This window comes from Notamacropus eugenii, chromosome 6 (assembly GCF_028372415.1).
Source record: "Notamacropus eugenii isolate mMacEug1 chromosome 6, mMacEug1.pri_v2, whole genome shotgun sequence".
Taxonomy (NCBI): domain Eukaryota; kingdom Metazoa; phylum Chordata; class Mammalia; order Diprotodontia; family Macropodidae; genus Notamacropus; species Notamacropus eugenii.
Genome location: NC_092877.1, coordinates 346,540,153 through 346,549,400, shown reverse-complemented (window position 1 = coordinate 346,549,400; position 9,248 = coordinate 346,540,153). Strand labels below are relative to the sequence as shown.

General features: G+C 41.4%; 1 long non-coding RNA gene across 1 annotated transcript; it reads left to right on the top strand.

Annotated features, from left to right (window-relative positions):
- The first annotated feature begins 981 nt into the window (after positions 1 to 981).
- Positions 982 to 4,305, top strand: LOC140511718 (uncharacterized). Its single transcript, XR_011969652.1, has 2 exons — positions 982 to 1,551; positions 4,118 to 4,305. It is a non-coding gene; the product is annotated as an uncharacterized lncRNA (long non-coding RNA).
- The last annotated feature ends 4,943 nt before the right edge of the window (positions 4,306 to 9,248 follow it).

Below are 9,248 nucleotides of genomic sequence, written 5' to 3'. Positions count from 1 at the left end.
ATATCCCTTCCCTTCCCACATCTTCAAAAGGCTATCTGTAAATACATGCATTTTAGCATTTGCTCTCAGCCTATTTGATTAACAAGAAGAATCAGACGTATAGGACACCTGTATAAAAAAATACTCAACTCAGGCACCCATCTCACCCTGTTCCTATCCCACCCGCATGGCTGGAGAACAGCAGTCACTAGTGGGAAGGGAAGTTGGGGAGAGGGCATTCAGATTAGCAGAGGTGGACCTGGGCTGCCTTCTGTCCTTACCCAATGTTGAAGAGCTCTACAACTCTCTGCATGATGTGTACATTTGCTCATACATGTACATTCAGGTGGACAGTATATCCATACTCGTGCTATATGTGTGTATTTACAGTGCATTTACACATGCACATGTCTTCATTGCAGACATTTATGTACTTGCAAGATTATTCATGCGTGTACATATGTGTATATGTGTGTGTACGCATCTGAGTTGTTTGGAGAGAAGGAATCAGATCAGAAACAGTGGAAAGCACTTCATTTCCTGTGTGGGTGCTCTCACAAACTGTGCCCAAAGGCCTCAAAAGAGGAGGAGCTAGGCCAGAATTCTGCCTCCTCCTGAGAGTAGAGCATTCCCAGATGCCCTAGCAGAGAAGATCTCATGCATTCTTCCCACCCTTGCTCAGAGACTTGGGCCATTTGCTTGGAACGTGAAAAATCTGGGGTAAGAAGGAAGAAATTCCAATTGCGAGCTTAGCAAGCCCAGCATCCAGCCCTCAGTCCCCAGCCTCTGTCCTCTACTCTCCATTCTCCTATCCCCAGCCTCCATCAGCCAATTTTCTTCCTTCAGCAGTCCTCAGCCCCTATCCTCCATCCCCTAACATCTGGCCTCCACCCTCCATTTGCATCCTCCAAATCCCATCTGCTATCCTTTACCCCTCATTCATCATCCTCTACCCTCTATCCCCCAGCCTCTACCCCAAACCTAGCTTGCTTTATCAGCCCCTAGCCCCCATCCTCCTTCATCCAATCCCCATTCTCTATCTCTATCCCCTACCCACCATCCACCATCCTCTATCCCCCAGCCTCTACTCCATCCCTATCCTACATCCCAAGCCACTAACCCCCATCCTCCATTATCCTGGCCCCCAAGCTCTGGGAGTCAGCTTTAGTGACTGCCTCTGCTGCCTACCCATCTCCCATCCCCCTGCTGTTTCTGTTCCATCGCCCCAGCCTGCTGCTTGGCAACCAAGCTGTGGGAGATGTCACTGGGCTGCAGACTGGCTGTTAAAGGGGAATAAACAACAGCCCCTGGATTTGTTTCCCGCCACAGCTGGGGGCGGCTCCTGGGCCTGGCAGCATCTGTCAGCGATATTTTCAGAACCCAGCTTCATACCAAAGGCCTGGGCTGTGATATTAATGTCATCCCCCCACGCCTTGCCTCCAATGATTTCCAATGATCCTCAGTGCCAGGATGTTTCTTCCTGGCACCTCTCCACTGAAAAACCAGCAGGCTTGTGTCCTGAGTCCTTCAAAGGAGAAAGTGGTACAGGAAGCACAGAGCTGAGAACTGATGGTAAGTTCCCCACCATCTCCTCCTATGCCAGTTGTCATAACTAATATTTGCTGGATCTTTTTCAAAACAAAAACCCAGATAAGAGGCATTAAGGGCATCCAGTGATGATTAGGGACCCTGAGGTCCACAGGAAAAACTACTCAACAGCGAACAAGCCTGCTAAGAATGAGTCAGCCAACATTTGCCCTTTTGCCCCTTTCTGGAGGGTAGCTGTGGTTGTTTGTGAGTGGACTAAAAAGGATCTTTGTGGCACAGCTTGGAGACATTGGGTGCAGACGAGGGATGGGGCACTCAGCATTTTGATATGCAGGCATCAACAAATCACAAGGAACAAAATATGCAAAAATCTCTGTGTCAGAGGAAGGCACCTATTGATTCTAAATCATTGTGGAACTTGTGTTGTGTGACTTTGGGCAAGACTCTGAATCTTCCAGAGTGTCCCTGAAAAGGAGTAAATTAAAACACTTGAGTTTGAATCTGACTTCTGCCACCAATTTCCCTTGTGACCTATCTCTGGGACCTCAAGTTTTTCATCTGTACAATGGATAAGCTACTAACCTGAGTTGGTGTCATAGCTCTGTACCCTCTCCCTTCCCCCTCACAGTGGACAAATGGCCTGGAGTTCATCCTTCACTTTCTCTGATCTGCCATAGGTCTTTTATCACGTTCATCAGAAGATATAACCAGTACATAGTCGTTCTTCATTTCATCCCAATCCTTTCCCAACCCAGGGAACTGAGCCTTATGGGTCTTTATTTTCTAGCTCACAGGACACTCTCAGTTGGGGATTTCAGCAGCACTGAAGAGAAAAGTCAAAGCCTGCCCATGGAGCCATCAGATGTACTCTGACTTGGTTGCAAACATATATAGCATTTGTTTAGAGGGTCAAGGAGTCCAACAACTTGGAAGATATTCCTTTCGAAGGTTTTCAGCCTAATGGGGGAAGGGAAAGAGAAGAGAAAGGGAAACTGAAAAAAAAGAAAGTTTTAAAACTCATGAGCCAGCCCAAGGGAGAAACATCCTCTCATATATACTGGCTGTTGCTGGGAATCAGAATGGAAAATGATGATTGACCTCGGCTCTGCCTGGGATCTATTATCATTAGATGAAGGAGGAAAAGAAGAGGCTTTCCGAATGTCCAGCCCTGCCCCTTCAACAAGGACAACCCACAGAGCAGTGTAACAGTCACGACAATAGCAACAAAGCTAGCTACTTTTATATGGCAGGTGGTAAAAAGGGAGGGAGCAGCTAGGTGACGCAGTGGATAAACTGCCAGGCTTGCAGTCAGGAAGACTCACTGTCCTAAGTTCAGATCAGGCCTTAGACACTTACTAGCTGAGTGACCCTGGATAAGTCACTTAACCCTGTTTGCCTCAGTTTCTTCATCTGTAAAATGAGCTGGAAAAGGAAATGGCAAACTATTCTAGTATCTTAGCCAAGAAAACCCCAAATGGGCTCACAAAGAGTTGAACACAACTGAAAACAATTGAACAGCAGAAAGGAATGGGCAGAGGTAGATGTAATATTCCTTCAACCCTTCCTGAACTGTTTTCTAGATTATCCATTGTCCTGTTCACCCTCCATCTGATCAAAGTCCTCCTTCAAATGTGGCACTCAGTACCAATAGCTAACCCCAAGTAGGCTTGGAAAAGTTGGCCAATCGCCTCTGTCATTCTGCAGAAGCCTCTTTATTTACAGAACCTAATATTTCATTATCCACATGGCCCTGTTAGCTTAAATTGATCGTGCAGTCAATAAAAACCCTGAGGACTTTCCCCCCTCTGTCCTGTAATGTGCAGTTGTGTGTGTGTGTGTGTGTGTGTTTTCGTATGCAAGTAGAAGTTTTTATGTTTAACTCCATTAAGTTTGTTCTTGATAGTTTTGGCTTATCCTTCCAGAATGCACATGGCTCTCCAGAGGGTCACAAGAGAAGTTTAACCAATTTAGCTTTGAGGCTTTACACACGTCAAGTGCTTTTTAAACCTTAATGTGCTATACAAATGTTAACTATTATTATAATAATACTGAGGTTGATAGTGAAAATATTAAACCCATTTTTCTGATGGAGAAACCAAAGCTCTCAGAGGCTCAGGGACTTGATATATCAGGTTCATTTTTCTATTGCTTTCATATTGCAGTAGGTCAATTCCTTACCTTCTCTGGAGAGACCAGGAGTGATGGAGTCAGAGTCTGTAATGTCTTGCCTCTCCATTCTTCCTACACTTTGACAAGCAATGCTATTTTCAATCATCTGGGCTAAAAGTATACTTTGAACCCTACGAACAGCTATGTGGGTTCCTTAACTAAAGAGGTTTCTCTTGCCTTCTTTTTCAGCTAAGAAAGGAGGAATGAACAGTTCTCATCTGTTGGCAACTCTTACGGTGAAAAATGACTCTCTAGTCAGCCTTCTTTTTCCCCTGAATAACAAATTCAAATACACTAGCTAGCTGAAGCATCGTCTTCATTTTGATTACACAAGCAAAACCATTTTGCAATCTGCCCTTTCCCCCTGTATATACCAATAACATTTGATGAAGCTATTTTTTTCTTTTCTGTTTCTCTTTAGATTGTGTGGGAAAACATATCACTTCAAGAGTACTGGACCTTGAAATATTCAAATGAAATTTAAAGTGCTAAAGAGCTGGGAACCCTATGATATTTGGGCAAATCATCATGGCTATCATACAATTAAAAAAGTCAAGAAGATATCACCGAAACCCACTTACCCATAATAAAGTTCAGATCTGTACCCCACTAAGCATCCCTCCATCCATCTATCCAAACACTCATCTATCCGTCTACCCACCCACTCATCTGTCCACCTATCCATTCATTCAAAAAGAATGGATGAAGTTGGATTACTATGTGCCAAGTTCTGTGCTAGGTACAGGGACACAAGGACAACAATTAAATAGAACAATGGAAGGTGTACACCAGTGGAGTGGGTTGCCTTAAGGAGGGTGAGCTTCTGGTTCTGGGAAGTCTTTAAGCAGAGGGAGACGGACACTTGCCAAGAATGTTATAGAGGGAATTCCTTTGATGTATGGGTTGGAATGGAATGGCCACTGAGGACCTTCCCAACAAGTTCGTGATTTCATCTGCCCCCAGGGCCTTACTTTCAATATGTTCAGAAGAAGATACAGCATGTACTCAGCTAATTATTTTTAAAAATACAAAGTTAATATGAATGGGGAACTCTTACCTTATTAAAGCTAGATTTCCCTCTGCCAAGTCAAATGTCTTTTAAAAGTCATCAAACCAAATAAACAATTAGATTTCAGATTCTCCGAACCTTTCAGACAAATGTTTGTCTATGAAGATGTAGTCTTGTGTAGAAAAACAATTACATTTAGCTAGCTAAATAGAGCATTTATTATATGCTTATGATGTGCCAGGTGCTATGCCAAGCGCTGGCGGTAGAAATCCAAGCTAAAAAGATCTCAAGAGATCTTGATCTCAAGAAGCTTATGTTCTAACAGGCAAAGACATCACATGAAGTGATGCTGGACAACTGGGAAGTGGTGAGGCATATTAGAGGGTGATGAAGAGGGTCTAAATAAGGCCATATGACATGTGAGGAGAAGGAAGGAGGGTCAGAGGGAGTTAAGGAGAAAATAAAAGTATGGCTATCGATGTGTGTACATACATACATACATACATGCATGCATGCATGCATGCATACATACATACTGAAAAAGTGTTTTCCTCATAACCACCTGCAAGGAATTTTATTCTTCTTTTATGAGAAAATGGAAACTGGGAGTTTAAGTGACTTGTTGGTGATTGTATAGCTGCCGTGAGATACAGAAGCAGCATTTAAACTCAAGTCTTTCCTAACAGTAAACTTGGTTGTCTAGTATTCTGCAAATGACTTGGAAAAGCCAATCTATTCTTTTGCCATTTTTAAAAGCAATAATGCCTTCTTTGTATGAGCAGATCCTTCTCATAAAGATTTTATAGAACTGAAAAAGTTGGAAGTTACCGTCTTGTCCATCATCTTTTATGAAGTAATAATGTCAATGAATTTTCCCAGCCATTTGATGTTTTTTTCCTCATGGCTATAACTTTAAAAATTATAAGTCTAGAATATTTTATCAATCTGTTGGTCTAGCAGCCTATCAAAAGGAGATGAAATTAACCTGCCATGACCTGTTCTCAGAAAACAAAACAACAAAAATTATCTCTTACTGTTTTCCAAATTGTGTTGAATCAACACATCATTTATTAATTGTTCCCATCTATGATACACCCCAGCTATACGAATCTAGGCAAACCACTTACCTTTTCATTGCCCCAAATCCTTCTCTAATATTATAATTTGCAGAGTGAGCCCTGAACTGCATTAGCAAAGGCATTTCCTTCCCAGGAATTTCCAGCATCTATGAAATCACTGATCTGTGCCCAAAAGAACCCCAATCCAAGTAGGATGCTAGGTACTGGGGACTGGGGCAAGTCTAATATAGATGTCTTCTTTATGTAAGTGGACTTAAGTTTCTATTGTGCCACTTTCACTACTTTATGTAACCCAACATATTAAGGACTTAGAAATCCAAATGTCAAGGTGCCATTGTCACAAATGATGAAAATAGTTCACCACAGAAATGTGAGATCTCCATTTTTGTCTATTTTTTGATCTCCCTTGTGCTTCACCTATGAATGTTCTTGTGTAGGTAGGGCTTAGCTGAGATTCATGCTAAGCTTTCTGTAGACTGTAGTAAGAAAGGGGCTGTTTCTCTGAGGCAGGTTTCTTTGCTCTCTCAAATCTTCATGCCGCAAACATTGTTGGCCAGTCAACTTAAATATAAGATCAATCACAGGCATTACTACAATCAATGTTAAAAAAAACCTGGCAAATGTAGCCTTCGAACAACATTTTCAACAAACGTACAACTAAGTAGATGTAAGACAGGGATCCTCTTTCCTCCTGCCAGTTTTTCTTAGTACTCTTGCTCCTTAAGTGAACACCCTTAAAACCCCTCTCATCACACAATTCTCTGTTTGTTCATGCAGGGGTCACTTGTCTGGGCTCTATAAAAGGAAACTTTCCAAACTTGTTCTGCCACCATCATCCATCCTTCTCTCCTCTCTTTTCACATCTTTACAATCTGTCAAAATTCCACCTCCCAACCGACCCCATTCAAAGGTGCATGTCCTATTAATTTCCTCTTCCCTGGCAGTGAACTACAAATCCCAGAGGACTTTACAGCCAGTCTACTCCTCACCCCAAATGAGAAGGTTGAACTAGATGACTTGTAATGTTTCTTCTAAACCAACAAACCTATGACCTAGGTTCTAGACAAACCTCTACTACTTGCTTCCTGTGTAACCCTAGTCCAACTAAATTCATTTCTCTGGGTTTCAGTTTCTTCATCCATAAAATGAGAGGGTTGATTTGGATGATCTGTAAAGTCATTTCCAGTCCTAAATCCATGATTTGATGAAAATAATGATGAGGCCAAATTGTGTAGAAAAGATATGGAATGAGGTAATGGTTGCATTAAAGGTTCTTTAAGGTTCTTCCTTGCTCTGCATCTCTGAATCGATGACTCCAGGACTCTGTTCAGGAAGATTAATTAAATTCAATTACCTGCTTCCTTCAAATTCAACCAAACTCAAAACTCTGCAAAGGAGAAATCTCTCTCTTTCCCACTCTCCCTTCTCTCTCATTTTCCTATCTCAAGATAGGTTAATGAAAGAGAAAAATCTCGGGCATTTCTGCTACTGATTTAATTTAGGAAATTCAAGGCAATGCCTTCTTTCATATCTGTGCTTCAATTTTCTCATCTATAAAAAGAGGAGACTGAGCTAAGGTTTTGTCCATCTCTAAAACCAGGATGTATGTTACCATTAAATGATACTATTGAGAAGGAAAGTTGAAATGTGAACCTTGTGGAACCCACCTGTTACTGACTGCAAATGAGGAAACAGCAATTAAACCTCACACATGATCTGATCCAGGCTGAGACAAGTGAATTGTACCTGCATGGTAGATTTTAAGTCTGAGCAGAGCAGATTTGTGTAATTCAGAATTTTGAAAGGCAAATTTTACCTGAGTCTTTATTAAAATAAAATGACTGTAATTCAACTATATTCACAATACTTCATATCTCCTTTAAACCAAAGTATAAGCAAAGCGAACTCCCAGGTACAATATTAATATCTTTGGTGCTCTCCTGTTGTCATCAAGGTTTGATTCCTAAACCTTTGCTCTTTCTATTACCTCATCTCACTTGGGGATTCTTTCTGGGCTTATTCAGAGATGGGACCTGTTTGACCTGTGTGTAACTTACTTTTGGCTGCCTGCTGGCCAAGAAGTTAACTTATTATTTCTAACCATCGCTCCTGTTGTCCTGAGCACTAACTACTCACATGTGATCTTCTCAACCTAGAGAAACTGCTTTAAAGTGCTTTAGATCAAGGCTCTCTTTGGCTGAACATTTCAGAACTTTTGAACATTCACTGTGATCTCATGACCTCTAGCAATCTTCACCTATGAGAAAGGGGTTCTTAACCTTTTGTGGATTATGGACCCCCTTTGCCAGTCTGGTGAAGCCTATGGATCCGTCTCTGAATTATGCTTTTAGATATATAAAACAAAATATGTAAAATTACCAGGGAGAGCAATTAAATTGAAATATAGTTATCAACATTTTTTTAAGTTTATGGACCCATGTTAAGGACTCATTAACTAAAGGGACTTTTGATTCCCCTCATTAACTCTCACAAATAATTGCTGCCAATATCAAATGCTGCTTTCTTAAAGGGGGGCAGGCCAGACTATTAAATACCTTTTGTGCCTATCTCAGTATTGTAAATGTTTAAAATCAAAACAGGATATGGTTTAAAGAAACATTTGTAGAGATGTCTCCATGACCTCTCATAGCACCTTCCTGTTCTGTTCCATAATGGTGTGTAGTAGAAAGAGCACTGACCTAGAGTCAGAAAGTCTGGGTTCAAATCTTTCCTCTGACACTTATGACTTCTGTGACATAGAACAAGTTTATTAATCTTCCTGGGACTTAGTTTCTCCATCAGTTAAATGAAAGGATTATAGTCCCAGGGTTGGGGAACCTGCAGGCCTGAGGCCATTTCATGTGAAATTTGGATTCAATCAAAGAACAGTACTTGAGCACTTAGAGAGGGCCACATGTTGCCTCAAGGTCATAGGTTCTCACCGTTGGGTTAGACTATATGGCCTCTGAAGTCTTTTCTAGCTCTAAATCTATGGTCTCATGATGGTTACACAATATTTAAAAAATATTTTGCTGTCAAGGATAAAGAGATTTTTTTTGCTTCGGTGATTCAAATATCTGCCAGGTGTCTCCTGGTTCATGGCAAAAATGAGCCCTCTCCTTTCATTCGTCAGCTTAGCCAGAGATTCTCTGTCATGTGCTCTGGGCAGCCTCTAGAGCACCCCGATACTCGATAAATATTAGATGATGATGAATATGATGATAAAAAGCCTTATGTATTCCCAGTGGAGAGAAGACTGAACAGATAGATACACGAAGGAGACCCCATCAAGATATAATGAAATTAGCCATTGCTGCACAGCTGGTTACTCCAATTTGAACTTTCTAGTTAAGATACTGAAGACAGAACATTATGTTGTCCAAAAAATATAATGAAAATCTATTTCCAGTGAGGCTTGGAGGGCAAATGCAGCTCAGCATTTCTAGCTCATAAATCTGGGGCTA